Source organism: Lolium rigidum, chromosome 6, assembly GCF_022539505.1.
Source record: "Lolium rigidum isolate FL_2022 chromosome 6, APGP_CSIRO_Lrig_0.1, whole genome shotgun sequence".
NCBI classification, from domain to species: domain Eukaryota; kingdom Viridiplantae; phylum Streptophyta; class Magnoliopsida; order Poales; family Poaceae; genus Lolium; species Lolium rigidum.
In genome coordinates this window covers 311,635,508-311,659,229 of record NC_061513.1, presented here as the reverse complement: position 1 = coordinate 311,659,229, position 23,722 = coordinate 311,635,508, and positions in this window count along the sequence as shown.

The following is a 23,722-nucleotide window of genomic DNA, read 5'->3' as shown; positions in this document are numbered from 1 at the left end:
GCATGGGCTCGCTATCCAGTTGCGGGACTCCGTGTTGGCTCAAGGTAGGCCAGTGACCCCTCTGGTCAACCCCTACGCACAGCTAGACGCGTCCGCTACCACTTCCTCCCGCGCCTACACCGTCTCCACCACCTCATCCGGCACCAGTGTTGGCGCCGCCGGCGCCACAACCAACTCTGTACTTGTTGCGGTCAGAAACCCACCGGCGAGCAGCGACGGGCAACACAGTAGAGCCGGGAGGCTCCCAGGATTGCGGCTGACCCTGGTCCCTCGGGCGACGGCCCGCAATGCCTTCTGGCACACGTCCTGGTGCTTACGAGAGCGTGCCACCTGACCTATACCTGGTCAGGAAGGTGATGGATTGCTTCGACTAGTTTCCTGCATGGCAAACACGTAAACATTAAATACGAGTCCCGATCGGCTCTTAAGTTGTTCTGTGGATCGGCTCAAAGAGCCGATTGCCCCATGGTTCACGTTAGATTTATAATGACATGGGGATCATGCTTTATCAATATCAAGCTAATCTAATCTACGATAGTCTAGGGTTTTCACCGTATAATCGGAACATCCTATGCGTAATTGAGCCTAACAGATACGTAAGATGATGGAAAACCAATCCTAAAGAGGCCTAAAAACCAAAGTGAAGTTGATCCCCGGAACAATCCCTCTAGAGCTTAGTAAACCACACCTTACGCACTACCGGATCCTTCAACCCGTTTATAAGGCCTAACCATACGGATATCAAACCAATCCTTGAAGAACAAGGAGCAACTATAACGGATTAGATCTACTAAATAACGAATAAGCAAGATGCTGCCCTTACACCTAAAATAGGTGTAAGGGCAGCTAGATATCGAGGGGTAGCGTAGCTAAACAAGTACATCGTGAAAGCCTTGTCATCAACCCCAAAACACCTAAGATAAGGATGTTGCTCGCCATCAAAAAGGCTTCGGCACGAGCAACACCAACAACGAATAAGCGATACTGCCTAGATCGCAAGATGCGATCTAGGCAGCATGTTGCTTACCCGGGAGAAACCCTCGAAACAAGGGGTGGCGATGCGCCTAGATTGATTTGTTGTGAACGTGATCGTCCTCCTTTCTCAATAACCCTAGATACATATTTATAGTCCGTAGACTCTCTAACTTGGGAATAAACCCAACCGTGTACGAGCTAAACTCTATCTCTTAATTCTAACCGACACGTATCCTACTATAGTTTACAGATACACGGGCAATCTTGCCCAAACTTCTTGTACAAGGCCGGTTCGGGAATATTTTCCATGTATATCCTCTAAGCCCATTTAATCACGGCCCATCTCCAGACTTGGTTAAATTCTGGTGGTAACACATGCCCCCTGGATTTGGCAATGATAATTTCAAAACCACTCTATTTTTTCTGCTTCGTAGGGTCACGTCGTGGCAGAGCAGAAACGTCGCAGAATCTCTCATCATGATGCCTTGCCTTCTCAGCTTCTCTGCACGACTTGCCAGATTCGGCACTATGTCCTCGAAAACCGTCGCGGCATTAAATCTCCACTATATCCCCTTTTATTTAACCACGTCGAGCAACTCGCTTCTTCATCCCCTTCCTCAGTACTAGCCACCGAAAAGCCCTCCTCCACCATGGACTCATCCTCCTCCTCTGCTGCATCGGCTCTCTCCTTCCAATCTTCTTCCTCAAGCGAGCCGATGCCAGAGCACAACCAATGGGATGAGCCGGAGTGGGACTTCGACTTCGTGCCCGATGGCCCACCCGAGGCCCTCGTCGGGTCAGATGGCGACTTGCCCCTGACCGATGGGGAGGACGACCTCCGGTTCCTCATCGACGGGGAACTGGTGGCGGAGAGTGAGGACGACCTCCTCTCCTGGGGTAGCTTCGCCCCCTCCGACGAAGAGGACGAAGAGGACGACGAAGAGGATGACGCCTCCTCCAACGAGGAGGAAGAGGAGGACGACACCTCCTCCGACGAGCCGCCGGCGAAGCGCTTCCGCGGCTGGGCCTGGTCAGACGACGACGAGGACGACGATGATGAGGAGGAAGAAGCCCCTATTGAGGGCTACGGCAGCAGCGACGAGGAGCTCGCCAGCATCAGCACCGGCGGCGGCTACAATGGCGACGACGAGGACAGCGACGGTCCTTAGAGTAGGGACCACTTAGCATAGGACTAATAGTAGCGATCTGTCCTCCTTTTGTTCCTCCGTTCCTGAGCAATCGGCTCCTCTTCGTAAAAAATCCCCCCTTTTAAATCAATGAAGAAGGATTCCATGCTTGATTCTCCCGATTATCAAAAATAAATAATTGCTCAAATCATTGCTCGAGAAGCCGATGGCAATACATCGGTCTTTGCCCAAAACGCCAGCAAGGCCAGTCCCACAATCGACTGTAAGATTGATTGGTGACCTGAAATAACAATTGTTCCTCTATAGTCGATGGCTCCGCATCGGCTTTCAGCTCTAAAGTCGATGGTCAGTGCATCGGCTATTTAGATTTTGTTTCTTTCGGCCGATTTCATACATCGGCCCCCATATTCCACTGATTAAGTTGGAAAAAAAATTTACTGGCCGATTTAAAATCGGCCCCCGTATTTCACTGCCCATCATCCCACATACTTGGGAAATACTTCTTGAGATGCTGGCCATTGACGGCCACTGGGAACTTCACACCATCCAACTGCTCGAGCATGTATGCATTGCCCTTTAGGACCTGGTCAACCCTGTACGGCCCGTGCCAGTTTGGAGACCATTTACCATACGCCTTGTCCTTAGTCCCCAACGGCAATACTGTAGGATAACGTTGCATAGAAAACAAAAATTTTCCTACCGCGAACACGCAATCCAAGCCAAGATGCAATCTAGAAGACGGTAGCAACGAGGGGGTATCGAGTCTCACCCTTGAAGAGATTCCAAAGCCTACAAGATGAGGCTCTTGTTGCTGCGGTAGACGTTCACTTGCCGCTTGCAAAAGCGCGTAGAAGATCTTGATCACGATCGGTTCCGGCGCCACGAACGGGCAGCACCTCCGTACTCGGTCACACGTTCGGTTGTTGATGAAGACGACGTCCACCTCCCCGTTCCGGCGGGCAGCGGAAGTAGTAGCTCCTCTTGAATCCGACGGCACGACGGCGTGGTGTCGGTGGCGGTGTAGAAGTCCGGCGGAGCTTCGCTAAGCTATGCGGGCAATATGGAGTGGAGGAGCAAAGCTAGGGTTTGGGAGGGGGTGGCCGGCCACTCAAGGGGGCGGCCAGCTTATGGTCTTGGGGTGGCCGGCCCCCTCCCTTGGCCCCTCATTATATAGGTGGATCCCAAGTGTTGGTGTCCAAGTCTTCGAATAAGACCCGAAACCAAAACCTTCCATAGGAGGGGGCAAACCTAGCCCAACTAGGACTCCCACCCAAAGGTGGGATTCCCACCTCCCATGTGGGGGGTGGCCGGCCCCCTATGGTGGAGTCCACTTGGGACTCCACCCCATCTAGGGCTGGCCGGCCATGGAGGTGGAGTCCCTTGTGGACTCCACCTTCCTTGGTGGTTTCTTCCGGACTTTTCTAGAACCTTCTAGAACCTTCTATAGAACCTTCCGCGACATTTTATTCACATAAAATGACATCCTATATATGAATCTTATTCTCCGGACTATTCCGGAACTCCTCGTGATGTCCGGTATCACATCCGGGACTCCGAACAAATATTCCAACTCCATTCCATATTCAAGTACTACCATTTCAACATCCAACTTTAAGTGTGTCACCCTACGGTTCGAGAACTATGTGGACATGGTTGAGTACTCACTCCGACCAATAACCAATAGCGGGATCTGGAGATCCATAATGGCTCCCACATATTCAACGATGACTTTAGTGATCGAATGAACCATTCACATATATTACCAATTCCCTTTGTCTCGCGGTATTTTACTTGTCCGAGGTTTGATCTTCGGTATCACTCTATACCTTGTTCAACCTCGTCTCCTGACAAGTACTCTTTACTCGTACCGTGGTATGTAGTCTCTTATGAACTCATTCATATGCTTGCAAGACATTAGACGACATTCCACCGAGAGGGCCCGGAGTATATCTATCCGTCATCGGGATGGACAAATCCCACTTGTTGATCCATATGCCTCAACTCATACTTTCCGGATACTTAATCCCACCTTTATAGCCACCCATTTACGCAGTGGTGTTTGGTGTAACCAAAGTACCTTTCCGGTATAAGTGATTTATATGATCTCATGGTCATAAGGATTAGGTAACTATGTATCGAAAGCTTATAGCAAATAACTTAATGACGAGATTTTATGCTACGCTTAATTGGGTGTGTCCATTACATCATTCATATAATGATATAACCTTGTTATTAATAACATCCAATGTTCATGATTATGAAACTAATCATCCATTAATCAACAAGCTAGTTTAAGAGGCATACTAGGGACTTCTTGTTTGTCTACATATCACACATGTACTAATGTTTCGGTTAATACAATTCTAGCATGATATATAAACATTTATCATAAACATAAAGATATAAATAATAACCACTTTATTATTGCCTCTAGGGCATATCTCCTTCGAGTCTCCCACTTGCACTAGAGTCAATAATCTAGATTACATTGTAATATACCTAACACCCATGGCATTCCGGTGTTGGTCATGCTTTGCCCTAGGGAGAGCTTTAGTCAACGGATCTGCTACATTCGGATCGGTGTGTACTTTGCAAATCTTTACTTCTCCATCTTCGATGTACTCGCGAATCGAGTGGTAACGCAGCTTGATATGCTTCAGCCTCTTGTGTGACCTTGGCTCTTGTGCATTGGCGATGGCACCCATGTTATCACGATAAATGATTAATGGGTCCAATGCACTAGGAACCACACCGAGCTCTACAATGAACCTCTTCATCCATACCGCTTCCGATGAAGCCTCCGAAGCCGCTATGTACTCGATTCCGTTGAGGACTTCGCCACCGTGCACTCGCTTCGAGCTTGCCCAGCTTACTGCAGCACCATTCAATATAAACACGTACCCAGATTATGACTTAGAGTCATCAGGATCAGTGTTCCAACTTGCATCGGTGTAACTTGTTACAACGAGCTCTTGGTCACCTCCATAACAAAGAAACATATCCTTAGTTCTTTTCAAGTACTTCAGGATATTCTTGACCGCTGTCCAGTGTTCCATTCCTGGATCACTTTGATATCTGCTAGTCAAACTAAGAGCATGCGCTATATCCGGTCTTGTACATAGCATGGCATACATAATAGAGCCTACTGCCGAAGCATAGGGGATTTGATTCATCCTTTCTCTTTCTTCTGCCGTAGCCGGTCCTTGAGTCTTACTCAAGACCTTGCCCGGTAACATAGGTAAAAACCCTTTCTTACTTTCGTCCATTCTAAACTTCTTTAGAATCTTGTCCAGGTATGTACTCACGTGATAGCCCTATTAGGCGTCTTGATCTATCTCTATAAATCTTGATGCCTAATATATACGATGCTTCACCAAGGTCTTTCATTGAAAAACTGTTATTCAAATAACCTTTTACACTTGCTTAATAGTTCTATATCATTCCCGATCAATAATATGTCATCTACATATAATATCGGGAATGCTACGAGCTCCCACTCACTTTCTTGTAAATACGAGGCCTCTCCATGACACTCGTATAAACCCGAAGTTTTTGATCACCTTATCAAAGCGTCGGTTCCAACTTCTCGATGCTTGCTTCGAGTCCATAGATTGAACGCTGAAGTTTGCATACTTTGTCAGCATTTTTAGGATCAACAAAACCTTTGGGTTGTACCATATACAACTCTTCCTCAATGTCTCCATTAAGGAACGCCGTTTTGACATCCATCTGCCAAATGTCATAATCGAAAAATGCAGCTATTGCTAACAAAATCCTCACAGATTTTAGCTTCGCTACGGGTGAGAAAGTCTCATCGTAGTCAATTCCTTGAATTTGTCGGAAACCCTTTGCGACAAGTCGAGCTTTATAGACAGTAATATTACCATCGAGCATCTGTTTTTCTCTTGAAGATCCATTTATTCTCGACAGCCTTTCAGCTATCGGGTAAGTCTACCAAAGTCCATACTTTGTTATCATACATGGATCCCATTTCGGATTTCATGGCTTCTTGCCATTTGTTGGAATCTCGGGCTCATCATCGCTTCTTCATACGTCGCAGGGTCCTCATCATTGTTATCCACAATCATGACATTTAGACAAGGATCATACCAATCAGGAGTGGCACGTTCCCTTGTCGATCCGCGAGGTTCGATAGTTTCCTCGTTCGAAGTTTCATGATCATTATCATTAGCTTCCTCTCGTTGCCGGTGTAGGCGGTACAGTACATCTTCCGATCTTGCGCTACTCCGATCAACGAGTATAGATTCATTAATCTCATCGAGTTCTACTTTTCTTCCAGATCACTTCTTTAGTGAGAAATTCTTTCTCAAGAAAGGTTCCGTTCTTAGCAACAAAGATTTTGCCTTCGGATCTCGTGATAGAAAGTGTACCCTATAGTTTCCTTAGGGTATCCTATGAAGACGCATTTCTCCGCTTTGGGTTCTAGCTTGTCCGGTTGTAACTTTTTTACATAGGCTTCGCAACCCCAAACTTTAAGGAACGACTGACTTAGGTTTCTTATTAAACCATAATTCATACGGTGTCGTTTCTACGGATTTTGATGGTGCTCTATTTAAAGTGAATGCAGCTGTCTCTAATGCATAACTCCAAAATGATAACGGCAAATCAGTAAGAGACATCATAGAACGAACCATATCTAAGAGAGTTCGATTACGACGTTCGGATACACCGTTTCGTTGTGGTGTTCCCGGTGGTGTCAATTGTGAAAGTATTCCGCATTTCTTTAAATGCATGCCAAACTCATAACTTAGATATTCACCTCCGCGATCAGATCGCAGAAATTTAATCTTCTTGTTACGTTGATTTTCTACTTCACTTTGGAATTCCTTAAACTTCTCAAAAGTTTCGGATTTATGTTTCATGAAATAGATATACCCATATCTACTCGGATCATCCGTGAAGGTTAGAACATAACGATAACCACCGCGCGATGCTACACTCATTGGTCCGCACACATCGGTATGTATGATTTCCAATAAGTCGGTAGCTCGCTCCATCATACCGTGAAAATGGAGTCTTAGTCATTTTTCCCATTAGACATGCTTCGCATCTATCAAGTGACTCAAAGTCAAGTGATTCAAGTAATCCATCAGTATGGAGTTTCTTCATGCGTTTCACTCCAATATGACCAAGACGACGAGTGCCACATATAAGTAGAATTATCATTCAATTTAATTCGCTTAGCATCAATGTTATGTATATGCGTATCACTACTATCGAGATCTAATAGAAATAAGCCATTCTTTTGTGGTGCTCGACCATAAAAGATATTATTCATAAAAATAGAACAACCATTATTCTCAGACTTGAATGAATAACCGTCTTGCATTAAACAAGATCCAGATATAATGTTCATGCTCAACGCAGTACATAATAACAATTATTTAGGCTTAAAACTAATCCCGAAGGTAGATGTAGAGGAAGTGTGCCGATCGCGATCACATTGACCTTGGATCCGTTTCCAACGCGCATCGTCACTTCATCTTTCAGCAGTTGTCGTTTATTCTTTAGTTCCTGTTTCGAGTTACAAATATGAGCAACCGAACCGGTATCAAATACCCGGGTACTAGAACGAGAACTAGTGAGATAAACATCTATAACATGTATATCGGATATACCTTCTTTCTTCTTCTTGACAAGGCCGCTCTTCGGATCCGCCAAATACTTGGAGCAATTACGCTTCCAGGTGTCCCTTCTCCTTGCAGTAATAGCACTCAAGCATCGGGCTTAGGGCCGTTCTTAGGTTTCATAGGAGGCGTGGCAGCTTTCTTGCCACCCTTCTTGAATTTTCCCTTAGACTTGCCCTCGTTTCTTGAAACTGGTGGTCTTGTTGACCATCAACACTTGGTGCTCTTTCTTGATCTCAATCTCAGCGACTTTTAGCATGCCAAAGAGTTCGAGTAACTCCTTGTTCATGTTCTCGCATATTGTAGTTCATCACAAAGTTCTTGTAACTTGGTGGCGGTGATTGAAGGACACGATTAATCCCCAGTCGTTAGGAATCACTATTCCCAAGTCACCGAGTTTCTTCGCATGCCCGGTCATGGCGAGCATGTGCTCACTAATGGAGCTGCCTTCTTCCATCATACAGTCGAAGAAATGTTTCGATGCTTCATAGCATTCCACGGCCGCATGAGTCTCAAAAATAGCTTTCAGCTCATTCATCAACTCATGAGGATCGTGGTGCTCAAAACGTTTTTGAAGATCGGATTCCGGATCGCACGGGATGGCACACCGAACTTGAGAGTACCGAGTTTTCCGAGTCTCGTAAACAGCTTTTACTTCATCGGTTTCGGTTTCGCAGGAGGGTCACCTAGCGGTGCATCAAGCACATATTGCAGATTTCCGCCGGAGAGGAAGATCCTCACATGACGGAACCGATCGGTGAAGTTGCTACCGTTGCTCTTAAGCTTTTCTTTCTCTAGAACTGGTTAAAATTGATTGAGGACGCCATCTCTACAACATATATTTGCAATAGTTTAGACTAAGTTTATGACAAATTGAGTTCAAATTTTAATTCAACATAATTAAAAATCTAGGTGAACTCCCACTCAAAACAATATCCCTCGCATTGTCTTAGTGATCACACGAACCAAATCCATCGCACCTCAAATCGATCATCACGAGAAAAGGTGTAATTTCAATGGCGAACACTCAAAGTGTTCATCATATCAATCATATGATTCATGCTCTACCTTTCGGTATCACGTGTTCCGAGACCATGTCTGTACATGCTAGGCTCGTCAAGGCCACCTTAGTATCCGCATGTGCAAAACTGTCTTGCACCCGTTGTAAGTACTTATCGAATCTATCACACCCGATCATCACGAGATGCTTCGAAACGATAAGACTTGATAACGGTGCTACTAAGGATGAACACTTTATTATCTTGAGATTTTAGTGAGGGATCATCTTATAATGCTACCGTCGCGATCTAAGCAAAATAAGATGCATAAAAGGATTAACATCACATGCAGTTCATATGTGATATGATATGGCCCTTTTGTCTTTGCGCCTTTGATCTTCATCTCCAAAGCACGGACATGATCTCCATCATCTTCGGGCATGATTTCCATCATCGTCGGCGAAGCACCAAGGTCAATGGCGCCGTCTTCATGATTGTCCTCCATGTAGCAACTATTACAACTACTTTGAAATACTACTCAACATGAAATTTAAAGACAACCATAAGGCTCCTGCCGGTTGCCACAATACAATAATGATCATCTCATACATATTCATCATCACATTATGGCCATATCACATCACCAAACCCTGCAAAAACAAGTTAGACGCTCTCTAATTTGGTTTGCATATTTTACGTGGTTTAGGGTTTTCGATATAGATCTAATCTACCTACGAACATGAACCACAACGTTGATACTAATGTTGTCAATAGAAGAGTAAATTGAATCTTTACTATAGTAGGAGAGACAGACACCCGCAAAGCCTCTTATGCAATACAAGTTGCATGTCGAACGAGGAACAAGTCTCATGAACGCGGTCATGTAAAGTTAGTCCGAGCCGCTTCATCCCACTATGCCATAAAGATGCAAAGTACTCAACTAAGGATAACAAGAGCATCAACGCCCACAAACCATTGTGTTCTACTCGTGCAACCATCTATGCATAGACACGGCTCTGATACCACCGTAGGATAACGTTGCATAGAAAACAAAAATTTTCCTACCGCGAACACGCAATCCAAGCCAAGATGCAATCTAGAAGACGGTAGCAACGAGGGGGTATCGAGTCTCACCCTTGAAGAGATTCCAAAGCCTACAAGATGAGGCTCTTGTTGCTGCGGTAGACGTTCACTTGCCGCTTGCAAAAGCGCGTAGAAGATCTTGATCACGATCGGTTCCGGCGCCACGAACGGGCAGCACCTCCGTACTCGGTCACACGTTCGGTTGTTGATGAAGACGACGTCCACCTCCCCGTTCCAGCGGGCAGCGGAAGTAGTAGCTCCTCTTGAATCCGACAAGCACGACGGCGTGGTGTCGGTGGCGGTGTAGAAGTCCGGCGGAGCTTCGCTAAGCTATGCGGGCAATATGGAGTGGAGGAGCAAAGCTAGGGTTTGGGAGGGGGTGGCCGGCCACTCAAGGGGGGCGGCCAGCTTATGGTCTTGGGGTGGCCGGCCCCTCCCTTGGCCCCTCATTATATAGGTGGATCCCAAGTGTTGGTGTCCAAGTCTTCGAATAAGACCCGAAACCAAAACCTTCCATAGGAGGGGGCAAACCTAGCCCAACTAGGACTCCCACCCAAAGGTGGGATTCCCACCTCCCATGTGGGGGTGGCCGGCCCCCTATGGTGGAGTCCACTTGGGACTCCACCCCATCTAGGGCTGGCCGGCCATGGAGGTGGAGTCCCTTGTGGACTCCACCTTCCTTGGTGGTTTCTTCCGGACTTTTCTAGAACCTTCTAGAACCTTCTATAGAACCTTCCGCGACATTTTATTCACATAAAATGACATCCTATATATGAATCTTATTCTCCGGACTATTCCGGAACTCCTCGTGATGTCCGGGATCACATCCGGGACTCCGAACAAATATTCCAACTCCATTCCATATTCAAGTACTACCATTTCAACATCCAACTTTAAGTGTGTCACCCTACGGTTCGAGAACTATGTGGACATGGTTGAGTACTCACTCCGACCAATAACCAATAGCGGGATCTGGAGATCCATAATGGCTCCCACATATTCAACGATGACTTTAGTGATCGAATGAACCATTCACATATATTACCAATTCCCTTTGTCTCGCGATATTTTACTTGTCCGAGGTTTGATCTTCGGTATCACTCTATACCTTGTTCAACCTCGTCTCCTGACAAGTACTCTTTACTCGTACCGTGGTATGTAGTCTCTTATGAACTCATTCATATGCTTGCAAGACATTAGACGACATTCCACCGAGAGGGCCCAGAGTATATCTATCCGTCATCGGGATGGACAAATCCCACCGTTGATCCATATGCCTCAACTCATACTTTCCGGATACTTAATCCCACCTTTATAGCCACCCATTTACGCAGTGGTGTTTGGTGTAACCAAAGTACCTTTCCGGTATAAGTGATTTATATGATCTCATGGTCATAAGGATTAGGTAACTATGTATCGAAAGCTTATAGCAAATAACTTAATGACGAGATTTTATGCTACGCTTAATTGGGTGTGTCCATTACATCATTCATATAATGATATAACCTTGTTATTAATAACATCCAATGTTCATGATTATGAAACTAATCATCCATTAATCAACAAGCTAGTTTAAGAGGCATACTAGGGACTTCTTGTTTGTCTACATATCACACATGTACTAATGTTTCGGTTAATACAATTCTAGCATGATATATAAACATTTATCATAAACATAAAGATATAAATAATAACCACTTTATTATTGCCTCTAGGGCATATCTCCTTCAAATACAGCTTCCCATACCAGATCACCAACGTGGAACTCCTTTGGCTTCACCTTCTTATTATATGCACGAGCCACCTTGGCCTTGTTCTCCTTAATTTTCTCAAGTGACCAAATTCTAAGTTCCGTCAGATCCTCCATGCTATCACTCATCAGGGCTGCATATTCTTCAGTTGTCAAGTCATTCTGAAACGTGACACGTCTCGACCCAGCCGTGATCTCCCAGGGTAACACGGCTTCTTGTCCATAGACCAGATGGTATGGCGAGGTTTTTACCGCTCCATGACATGACATGTGATAAGCCCATAAAGCCTCCGACAAAACCTCGTGCCAATGCCTAGGGTACTCGTCGATCTTTCTCTTAATCAGCTTGATAAGGCTTTTGTTGGACGCTTCAGCCTGCCCATTTTCTTGAGCATAGTATGGGGATGATCGGATCAACTTAATTCCCATGCTCTCGCAGAAGTCTCTGAACTTGCGAGAAACAAAAGCCGAACCTCCATCGGTCGTGATGGTCTGGGTAATCCCAAATCTGTGGATGACATGCTCTTTCACGAAACTGATAACGTCCTTTGATGCCACAGACTTCATAGGGACGGCCTCCACCCATTTAGTGAAATAATCTGTAATGGCCAAGATCCACTCGTGGCCTTTGCTCGATGCAGGATGGATTTTGCCGATCATGTCCATGCCCCATCCTCGAAACGGCCAAGGCTTGATGATAGGGTTCATTGCCGATGCGGGTACCATCCGAATGCTCCCAAACTTCCGACATGCTTGACACCCTTTATAGTAATTGAAACAGTCCTCAAGCATGGTGGGCCAATAAAACCCCGATCGCCCGATCAACCACTTCATCTTATGAGCCGATTGATGAGTTCCACGAGCGCCTTCATGTACCTCGTGTAAGAGCCGATTTGCCTCGGCTGTTCCCAAACATTTGAGAAGTAACCCTTCCAAGGTCCTGTAGAACATGTCATCTCCAATAAGGACGTACTTCATGGCCTTGTACCTTATCCGTTTAGGTGCCCCCGAGCCGGATCTTTCAAGTAATTAAAGATATCGGCTCTCCAATCATCTGGCTCCATGAAATGTATCCGGACATCGGCTCCTTCCACTGTCTCCTTATAGCCCGACGCCATCTGTGCGAGATCGTTCGCCTCCGTATTCTGCGACCTCGGGACCCAGTTGAAGTTTATGTACCTGAACCGTGTCGTCAGCTCGCGGCAATGCATCCATAACGGGAAGAGCGACTCGCTCTCACACTTGTATTCGTCCGTGAGTCGGGAGATCACCAACTTCGAGTCTCCAAAGAGTTCCACCGCTTACGCCCGGTTTCGATTAGCAACTCCATCCCCTTACGTATCGCTTCATACTCAGCAACATTATTGGTGCAAGGGGTAGATAGCCTGATGGAGAAGGTGTAGGTTGCCCCCCGGGACGACACGAGTAGGATGCCGATGCCGCAACCATCATCGCAAACTGACCCATCGAAGAACATGGCCCATGCACGTATAGATAGTGCTGCTATATTAGTGTTGATTCGCTCAGCGATTAGATCGGCCAAGGCCTGTCCTTTGACTGCTTTCGCAGGTTGATACCGGAGATCCAATTCCGATAACGCAAACATCCATTTACCGAGTCGGCCTTTCAAAACAGAAGCCGATAGCATGTGCTTGATGACGTCTGATTTGCAAATGATGACGATTTCTGCCGTCAGAAAGATGTGACGAAGCTTGGTGCAGGTAAAAAATAGGCAGAGGCACAGCTTCTCGATCTCCGGGTACCTCGTCTCTGCATCCAACATCCTTCTGCTGAGGTAGAAAGCAACTCTCTCCATGCCATCATAGATTTGCACTACCACTGAGGCGATAGAAGTATCGGCTACTGACAGGTAAATATAGAATGGCCTGTCTTGCTGGGGCGGAACCAACACGGGCGGCTTCGTTAGATACTCTTTAATCTCATCAAACGCTCGCTGTTGCTCTGCCCCCAGTGAAACTCCTCATCAGGTTTGATTTTTACCAATCCCATGAACGGCTCAATTCGTCCTGACAGATTAGAAATGAACCTTCTGACGAAATTGATTTTGCCGATGAGACTTTGGAGTTCCTTCTTGGTCGTCGGTGGCTTCATTGTTCGTACTGCCTCTTGACTTTTCAGGCCGATCTCAATTCCACGTTCATGAACTAGGAAGCCCAGGAATTGATCGGCCGTCACAACAAAAGCACACTTCTTTGGATTCATTCTAAGTCCGAACTTTCTTGTTCGGTCCAAGATGCGTCGCAAATCCTCCAGGTGTCCTTCCACTGAGACAGATTTGACCACCACGTCATCAATGTAGATCTCTACCAACTTGCCGATCAGATGGCACATCTTTTCTGGAGTTGCCCTTTTGCTCAGTCATGTTGAGCCATGATTTGCCCTCAAGTTCTGAATCAGCACTCAGTCCTGGAAGCTTTCTATGAGATTAAGGATCATTTATCTCTGCCTTTTGCTGTGGAGATCATCATCCTTGCAGCATGGGCCATTTGGATTATTCGAAACAGGAAGATTTTTGAAGATCAAACACCATCTTTAAGAGCCTGGAAGACAGTCTTTAAACAAGAGCTCATTCTTCTCTCTTTCAGAATAAAGAAAAAAAGATCTGAGGCATACAAAGCTTGGCTAGACTCTTTCTTAGTTTTCTTAGCTCCTTAGTGTTAGTTTTATGTACTCCTTGTACAGCTATCTAGCTCTTTCTCTTTTTCTTTTCTTTTTTCTTTTCTTTTTCTTCTTTTTTCTTCTTTTCTGTTGTAACCTTGTATTTTTCTTGCTTTTTATAATAAAAATTGCAGTGGGGTTTTACCCCACTGTTTCACCCTCAAAAAAACTTGCCGATCAGATCATGAAAGATGTAATTCATGGCTCGTTGGTACGTTGCACCGGCATTCTTCAGCCCAAATGTCATGACCACATACTCGAACAAGCCCACCGAACCCGGTACTCGAAGGCGATCTTGTGTATATCTTCCGGAGCCATGAAAATCTGGTTGTAACCGGCATTGCCATCCATGAAGCTTAAAACCTTATGACCAGCTGCTGCATTGATCAACATTTCAGCTACCGGCATAGGGTACTCATCCTTCGGAGTGGCTCTGTTGAGATCGCGAAAATCTATGGCGACGCGCCATCGGCCGTCCTTCTTCTCCACAGGTACGATACTAGATATCCACTCAGCATACTCGCATGGCCTGATGAACCCAGCGCTCAACATCTTCTCAATCTCCTTCTTGACTTCTTCTAGAATTTCGGCCTTCATCTGCCGTGCTCGTTGCTGGAACGGCCGAAATCCTTTCTTGAGAGGTAGCCGATGCTCAATGATGCTCCTGTCTAGCCCGGGCATCTCTGTATAATCCCAGGCAAAACAATCTGGGTATTCTTTCAACAAAGCTATCATCAGGCCCCTCAGATGCGGATCTAACTTTTTGCTGATAAATGTTGGTCGTGGCTTATCCCCAGGACCAATGTCGATCTCTTCTAGCTCATCAGCTGACGTAAACCCATATCCTAGCTTTCCATCGCCTGTTAGATCGACGTTGAACACAGGCAGAACGTATGGCGAGGATAATTTTGGCCGATTGCTGGAATCGGCCTCCATGTTGAATGAATTGCTCAATGAAGGTTTACAACTTGCACGTGCTCCCATACAGGAGGGAGTCTCCCTACCACGACTACGTGACATGTTTGCAGTGAGTTCCTTGCTTTTCATTTTCTGGGGCCGATCGCAGGGATCGGCCTTGCCACGTATGTCGATGGATGTTGCTCTTGTTACTCTATCAGGCCGGTGGATAAGACCAGCCTCACCCCGTTTTTTGTCACCTCGATGCGATCACAGCCGTCCAAACTGATTCCAGAGAGCGGCTCTTGGTCTTCCGAGTCCCAAATGTTCATGCCTGCTATTAAGACGTCGATCGAGTCATCTGCATGCACGACTTCTACGTCGTCTCCATCCCACTGTATCAGGCATTGGTGCATTGTAGATGGGATGCAGCAGTTGGCGTGTGATACGTCCAATTTGCATCACTATTTTATATCATAATTTGCTGTTATTCATTGATATATTTCATATTGGGACACAATACTTATGTTATTTCATCTATTTTGCATGTTTCATGATTATTTGGAGATTGAGCACCGGAGCCGGGATTCTCGCTGGAAAAAGCACCGTCGGGATGCAATATTTCGGAAGATCAACCGTGGAAGGAAGTTTTACGGAAGATCCTATTTTTCCGGATGACGGAGGAAGCCGGAAGGGAGCCGGTTGGACCCGGGGTGGGCCCACACCATAGGGTGGCGCGGCCCATGGCTCGGCCGCGCCACCATGTGGTGTGGGGCCCCTCGGCCTCTTTCGCCTCCTTTTCTTCGCGAAACCCTTCGTCCCGAAGACCTAAGCCACGGAGGAATCCTCATGAAGGGTTACAGCCGCCTCGCGGGGCGGAGAACACCGGAGAGAAAAGAGCTCTCCGGCGGGCGAGGAATCCGCCGGGGAAATTCCCTCCCGGAGGGGGAAATCGACGCCATCGTCACCGCCATCGAGCTGGACATCATCTCCATCACCATCATCATCATCTCCACCATCATCACCGCCATCTCCACCGCTGGACATCGTCACCACTGTAGCAATTTGGGTTTGATCTTGATTGTTTGATAGGGGAAACTCTCCCGGTACTGATTTCTACTTGTTGTTTATGCTATTGAGTGAAACCATTGAACCAAGGTCTATGTTCAGATTGTTATTCATCATCATATCACCTCTGATCATGTTCCATATGATGTCTCGTGAGTAGTTCGTTTAGTTCTTGAGGACATGGGTGAAGTCTAATTGTTAGTAGTGAACTATGGTTGAGTAATATTCAATGTTATGATATTTAAGTTGTGGTGTTATTCTTCTAGTGGTGTCGTGTGAACGTTGACTACACGACACTTCACCATTTATGGGCCTAGGGGAGTGCATCTTGTATTCGTTTGCCAATTGCGGGGTTGCCGGAGTGACGTAAACCTAAACCCCCGTTGGTATATCGATGCAGGGAGGGATCGCAGGATCTCGTAGTTTAAGGTTGTGGTTAGATTTATCTTAATTACTTTCTTGTAGTTGCGGATGCTTGCAAGGGGTATAATCACAAGTATGTATTAGTCCTAGGAAGGGCGGTACATTAGCATAGGTTCACCCACACAACACTTATCAAAACAATGAAGATTAATCAACTGTATGTAGCGAAAGCACTAGACTAAAATCCCGTGTGTCCTCGAGAACGTTTGGTCATTATAAGTAAACAAACCGGCTTGTCCTTTGTGCTAAAAAGGATTGGGCCACTCGCTGAAATTATTACTCTCGCATTTTACTTACTCGTACTTTATTCATCTGTTACATCAAAACCCCCTGAATACTTGTTTGTGAGCATTTACAGTGAATCCTTCATCAAAACTGCCCGTCAACACCTTCTGCTCCTCGTTGGGATCGACATTCTTACTTATCGAAGATACTACGATACACCCCTATACTTGTGGGTCATCAAGACTATTTTCCGGCGCCGTTGCCGTGGGAGTGAAGCGCTATTGGTAAGGAAAACCTTTATCGTTTGTGCTGATTTTATTTCGCCTCACTGCTATAAGTCATTATGGAGAGATCTTCTCTTCTATTTCTATTTGGGAAATCTACTACTACTGCAACGGTATTGGATGAGGCGCCGAGTGAGGAAGTAATACCATATAAAATACCTACGAAAATTATTGAACATGTTATGGATAACCGCTATGAAGGGGATGGAACTGTCCATCCTGGTGATCATTTATTGTTTTTGCATGAATTATGCGGGTTATACAAATGTGCAGGTATTGCTATGAATGAAGTTAGGAAGAAGCTATTCTCTATATCGCTGTCTGGTAAAGCGGCGCATTGGTATAAATTGCTGAAGAATGGTGATTCTCTTGATTGGGAGGACATTGTGCCTTTATTTTATTCCAAATTTTATCCTCCAAGTCAAATTCACAAAGATCGGAACCGCATATATAATTTCTGGCCTCATGATGGAGAGAGTATTGCCCAAGCTTGGGGAGATTGAAGTCTTTAATGCTCAAATGCCCCATTCATGAGCTTCCTGGTAATATTATTATTGATAATTTCTATGCAAGACTTTCTTTTCAAGACAAGACCTTGCTTGGATACTTCTTGTTCTGGATCATTTACACGCAATAAAGAAGAGTTTAAAAGGGACCTTCTTGATCGGATCCAAGAAAATACTGAAGGTTGGGAGAACGACAAAGATAGAGAATCGGGTATAATTTATGATTATAAATGCATTGAAGCTTTTATGGATACTGATACATTTCGTAATATGAGTGCTACATATGGTCTTGATTCTCAAGTTGCTGCAAACCTTTATAAAGCTTTTGCCTCTCATTATGAATTGCCTAAGAAGAATTTTGATAAGTATCATGAACCGTATAAAGATCAAATTGATTCATCTATTAATAAGTGTGTTGTAGTTGAAACTGCTGATCGTGTTATTCCTGAAGCTTACATTGAAAAAACTCCTTTTCCTGCTAAAATGAAAGAGTACTCAGTTATAAATAGTGCGGTTCATAAAAGTGAAAAGAAACCTAGAGAACCTGAAGAACAAATAAAAGTTGAACCTGCTGTTGCAATAGTTAAAGATCTTGTGACTGAAAATGTTGAGGATGGTCATATTATTTTCTCGTGAAGATGCTTCTAATATTGTTTCACATCCTAATAAACCCAAACAAGCTAGTGTTCCTATGCTATCTGTTAAAATTGGTGATCATTGCTATTATGGTTTATGTGATATTGGTGCAAGTGTTAGTGCTATACCTTATGAGCTTTACACGGAGATTATGCACGAAATTGATTCTTGTGAACTTGAAGATATTGATGTGGTTATTCAGCTGGCTAATAGAGAAACTATTTCACCAATTGGTATTGTTCGAGATGTGGAAGTTCTATGTGGTAAGATTAAATATCCTGCTGACTTTTTGGTACTTGGTTCTACTGCTAGTGATTATTGTCCTATCATTTTTGGTAGACCTTTTCTAAATACTTGTGGAGCTATTATAGATTGCAAGAAAGAGAAAATTTTGACTAAATTTGCTGGTGAATCTTATGAGTTTAACTTCTCTAAATTTACTAAAACTCCTTATAAAGCTGATTTCCCTAGTAATGATTTTAAAATGGAGCAGTGTGCATCTATTGTTCTTGTTCCTAACAATCCTTTGCAGCAACATTTGGAGGATAGCGAGAGTGAAGTTTTTAGGAAAGAAAGAGATGAGCTTGAGGAGATTTTTCTTCGCCAACCTATTCTCAAGCATGATTTACCGGTGGAAGACTTGGGTACAACACCGCCACCAAAGGAAGATCCTGTTTTTGATTTAAAGCCTCTGCTCGATAATCTTAAATATGCTCATATTGATGATAAGAAAATATATCCTGTTATTATTAGTTCTAAGCTTACAGAGTTTGAAGAAGAAAGATTATTGCAAATATTGAAGAAACACCGAGGTGCTATTGGCTATACTCTTGATGACTTGAAGGGGATTTCTCCCTCTATTTGCCAACATGCCATTAATATGGAAGATGATGCGAAGCATGTTGTTGAACCTCAGCGTCGTCTAATTCCCAAGATGAAGGATGTGGTAAGAAATGAGGTATTACGACTTCTTGAAGCTGGTATTATATATCCTATTGCTGATAGTAGATGGGTTAGTCCTGTGCATTGCGTTCCTAAGAAAGGAGGGATGATCAGTTGTGCCTAATGATAATGATGAGCTCATACCTCAAGAGTAGTTGTAGGGTATAGAATGTGCATTGATTATCGAAAAGTTAATAAAGTTACTAAGAAAGATCATTACCCTTTACCATTTATTGATCAAATGCTAGAAAGGTTATCTAAAAATACCAAGGTTTAAAATAGCGCGCTATTTCTCCGCTAATACCACGTAATAGCATATTTGGAGGGTCTACGCTAAATTTTAGTAATTTTTCTCGCTATGGCGCTATTTGTGAAATAGCATGATATATTGTGCTAAAATTTCATTGCATTAGCGCGCTATTTTTTCAAGCTAAGTTGCTTTCACTTTTCGGTGGTAATGAACTACAATATGTTGATTCCTCTTCTAGATTAGAACTTAATATCGCTAATGCTGCTGATTCTTAATAAATAATTCATACTATGTTATTGCCTTGTGGAATACTGATGTGGAATACTGATGTTAGCCTTCTAAAAAATTAGAGATCTATTTATTATATATGGTTATGTATGTATGGTTAAGTTATTTTTGGACTAAATATCCAACATTTTAGCGAAATCCTTTACTTTTAGACTATATTTGATATTTTTTTCAAAATGCTATTTGAAATATAGCACGCAATTAGCACGATATAGCGTCCATAGCGTTTGAAGGAGGCCGACGCTATTTCATTTAGCACGCTATTTTAAACCTTGAAAAATACTCATTTTTGCTTTCTTGATGGTTATTCTGGGTTTTCACAAATTGCTGTTAAAGCTAAAGATCAAGAGAAAACTACTTTTACTTGTCCCTATGGAACTTATGCTTATAGGCGTATGCCTTTTGGTTTATGTAATGCTCCTGCTACTTTTCAAAGATGCATGTCTGCTATTTTTCATGGCTTTTGTGAGAGTATTGTGGAAGTATTCATGGATGATTTTTCTGTTTACGGGAATTCTTTTGATAGTTGCTTACGAAACCTTGATAAAGTTTTGCAGAGATGTGAAGAAACTAACCTTGTTCTTAATTGGGAGAAATGCCACTTTATGGTTAATGAAGGAATTGTATTGGGACATAAAATTTCTGAGAGAGGTATTGAAGTTGATAGAGCCAAAGTTGAAGCTATTGAGAAGATGCCCTATCCGAGGGATGTTAAAGGTATTCGTAGTGTTCTTGGTCATGCTGGGTTTTATAGGAGATTTATTAAAGATTTCTCCAAGATTTCAAAACCTCTTACTAATCTTCTTCAAAAAGATGTACCTTTTGTTTTTGATGATGATTGTAAGGAAGCTTTTGAAACTCTAAAGAAAGCCTTAACAACTGCTCCTATAGTTGAACCTCCTGATTGGAATTTACCTTTTGAAATTATGTGTGATGCTAGTGATTTTATCTGTAGGCGCTGTTCTTGGACAACGAGTAGATAAAAAATTAAATGTTATTCATTATGCTAGCAAGACTCTTGATGATGCTCAAAGAAATTATGCTACTACTGAAAAAGAATTATTAGCTGTAGTCTTTGCTTGTGATAAATTTAGATCTTATATTGTTGATTCAAAAGTTACGATTCATACTGATCATGCTCGCAATTAGATACCTTATGACAAAGAAAGATGCTAAGCCGAGGCTTATTAGATGGGTACTTCTTTTGCAAGAATTTGATTTACATATTGTAGATAGGAAAGGTGCTGATAATCCTGTTGTTCGATAATTTGTCTAGATTGGAAAATATTGCTTATGATCCTGTTCTCGTTAATGATAGTTTTCCAAATGAACAATTGGATGTAATAAAGGTGAGCTCGCGAGACGAGTCCTTGGTATGCTCGATTATGCTAACTTTATTGTTTCCAAGTACTTGCCTCCAACCTTTTCAGCTCTCAGAGAGGAGGAAATTCTTTTATGACTTGAGGCATTATTTCTGGGATGACCCACACTTATATAAAGAAGGAGTGTATGGTATTATGCGAAGGTGTGTTCCCGAATATGAACAACAAGAGATATTGAGTAAATGTCATGGCGAGTGCTTATGGAGGACATCACGCCGGAGATAGAACCGCACAAAAGGTTCTACAATCAGGTTTTTATTGGCCAACTCTCTTCAAAGATGCAAGGAAGTTTATTTTATCTTGTGATGAATGTCAAAGGGTTGGTAATATCTCCAGTACGCAATGAAATGCCTATGAATTATACTCTTGTTATTGAACCGTTTGATTGTTGGGGATTTGACTTCATGGGACCTTTTCCCTCTTCAAAAGGTAACACTCATATACTTGTTGCTGTTGATTATGTTACTAAATGGGTGGAAGCCATACCTACAAAAAGTGCTTGATGGTGAGACCTCTTTAAAAATGCTTTTAGATATTATTTTTCCTAGATTTGGAGTACCTAGATATATTATGACCGATGGAGGTTCTCATTTTATTCATGGAGGTTTTAGAAAAACTCTTGCTAAGTATGGTATTAATCATAGAATTGCTTCCGCTTATCACCCTCAAAGTAGTGGTCAAGTAGAATTATCAAATAGAGAAATTAAATCTATCTTGCATAAAACCGTTAATAAATCTAGAAAGAATTGGGCTAGTAAATTGAAATACGCACTATGGGCTTATAGAACTGCTTATAAAAACCCCATGGGAATGTCACCTTATAAAATGGTTTACGTGAAAAGCTTGTCATTTACCTTTAGAACTAGAACACAAAGCTTATCGAGTCGTTAGAGAATTAAATAAAGATCCTAAACTTGCCAGGTGATAAGAGGTTGCTACAATTAAGTTCTCTAGATGAATGGAGAAGTGAAGCTTATGAAAATGCTAAACTCTTTAAAGAAAAAGTTAAAAAATGGCATGATAGAAGGATCATCAAAAGAGAGTTTAATATTGGGGATAAAGTCCTATTGTATCGGTCTCGTCTCAGATTCTTTGCATGGAAATTACTCTCGAAATGGGAAGGACCATATGTTGTTGAGGAGGTGTATCGTTCAGGAGCAATTAAAATTAGCTCTCTCCAAGGCAATGCTACGCAAGTGGTGAATGGACAAAGACTCAAGCATTATATCTCGGGTGATTCTTATAATGTTGATGTTGATATTATTCGAGTGGAAACACCGGAGGCTTACATCAAAGGACAAATTGACAGATCCGCGGAACTCGACTTTGAATAGGTAACAGTGCTGGTAATGAAAAGTTCGCGATTTACTTTCCGAACATTATTTTTTCTGTTTTTGGAAAATAAGAAAAATTACGAGTTCGAAACGGAGTGGAAAGGACGCACGAGGGCGTGCCACCACAGGCCGGCGCGGCCTGGCCTGGGCCCGCGCCACCCTGTGGTCTGGCCGCCTCGTTCCCCCTTTCCGACTCTTGTTCGATCTGGTACTTTCCGTTTGTTATGAAAATTTTTACTATAAAATCCCCCGGGCCCCTGGAGGTCCGTATATCGTTTTCTCGACGTGTTTTGTTTCGAGCTGTTTCTGCCAGGATTTGTTTTAGATCTACAGCCATCATGTCTTCATCGGGAACTCCGAAGGACAACTCCTGCAAGGATGTTGGCAACTTGTACATGGAGGAGCTGAGGATGCACCCAAAGGAGTTGATGCTCGTCGAGGGAAAATTGCAGATCAAAGATGTTCGGTGGTCCCAAAGGAGAAGGAAGCTTGGAAGACAAGATGGAGAAGCTAGAACAAGAGGTCTTCAATTACAAGAAGATGGCCGAGCGTGAAGTGGATATCTTTCACAAGATTGTGTCCGAACTCATTGCTCGAACACGAGAAGGAAACCGCAAGCTATGGGGCGACATCCTCTCACTTCACGACACCACCAACAAACTCCAAGCTCAACTCTATGACATTCATAATCAGAACCGTGAGTATGAAAACAGGTTTAAACATATAAGCCGTGCTGCTAGTTTCGGGATTCCCGAGACCAAGATGTCATTTGTCGATGGAGAGCCTCTATCTTGGAAGTCTGAAGACGGGAATTCATCACCACCATCGCCAAAGGAGTAATTCATCATCGGTATTGGCATCCCCTTGGTTTGTTCCAAGCTTTGGGGAGTGCCGCGGTATCACATTATCACTACCTTTTACTTTTTACTATCAATTAGTGTCATATCATGAGTAGGGAAGTTATCGTATGAGATGGGTTGCAGTGTGGAAGTATCTCTCCTTTAGTTTGTCTATGTATCCCTTGGTGTGAGTTATCGTTATGGAATATTAATGAGAAGTCTTATCATTTACATATTGCACACCTTATTTTAGTTTGCAATTTCTACTATAAGATTGATCTTGATTTTAGTATTGGTACCACTTTGGGAGCATTGAGTAAATCTATTTGGTTTTGGCAAACTTAGCAATGGTCAATAGCAACAACAC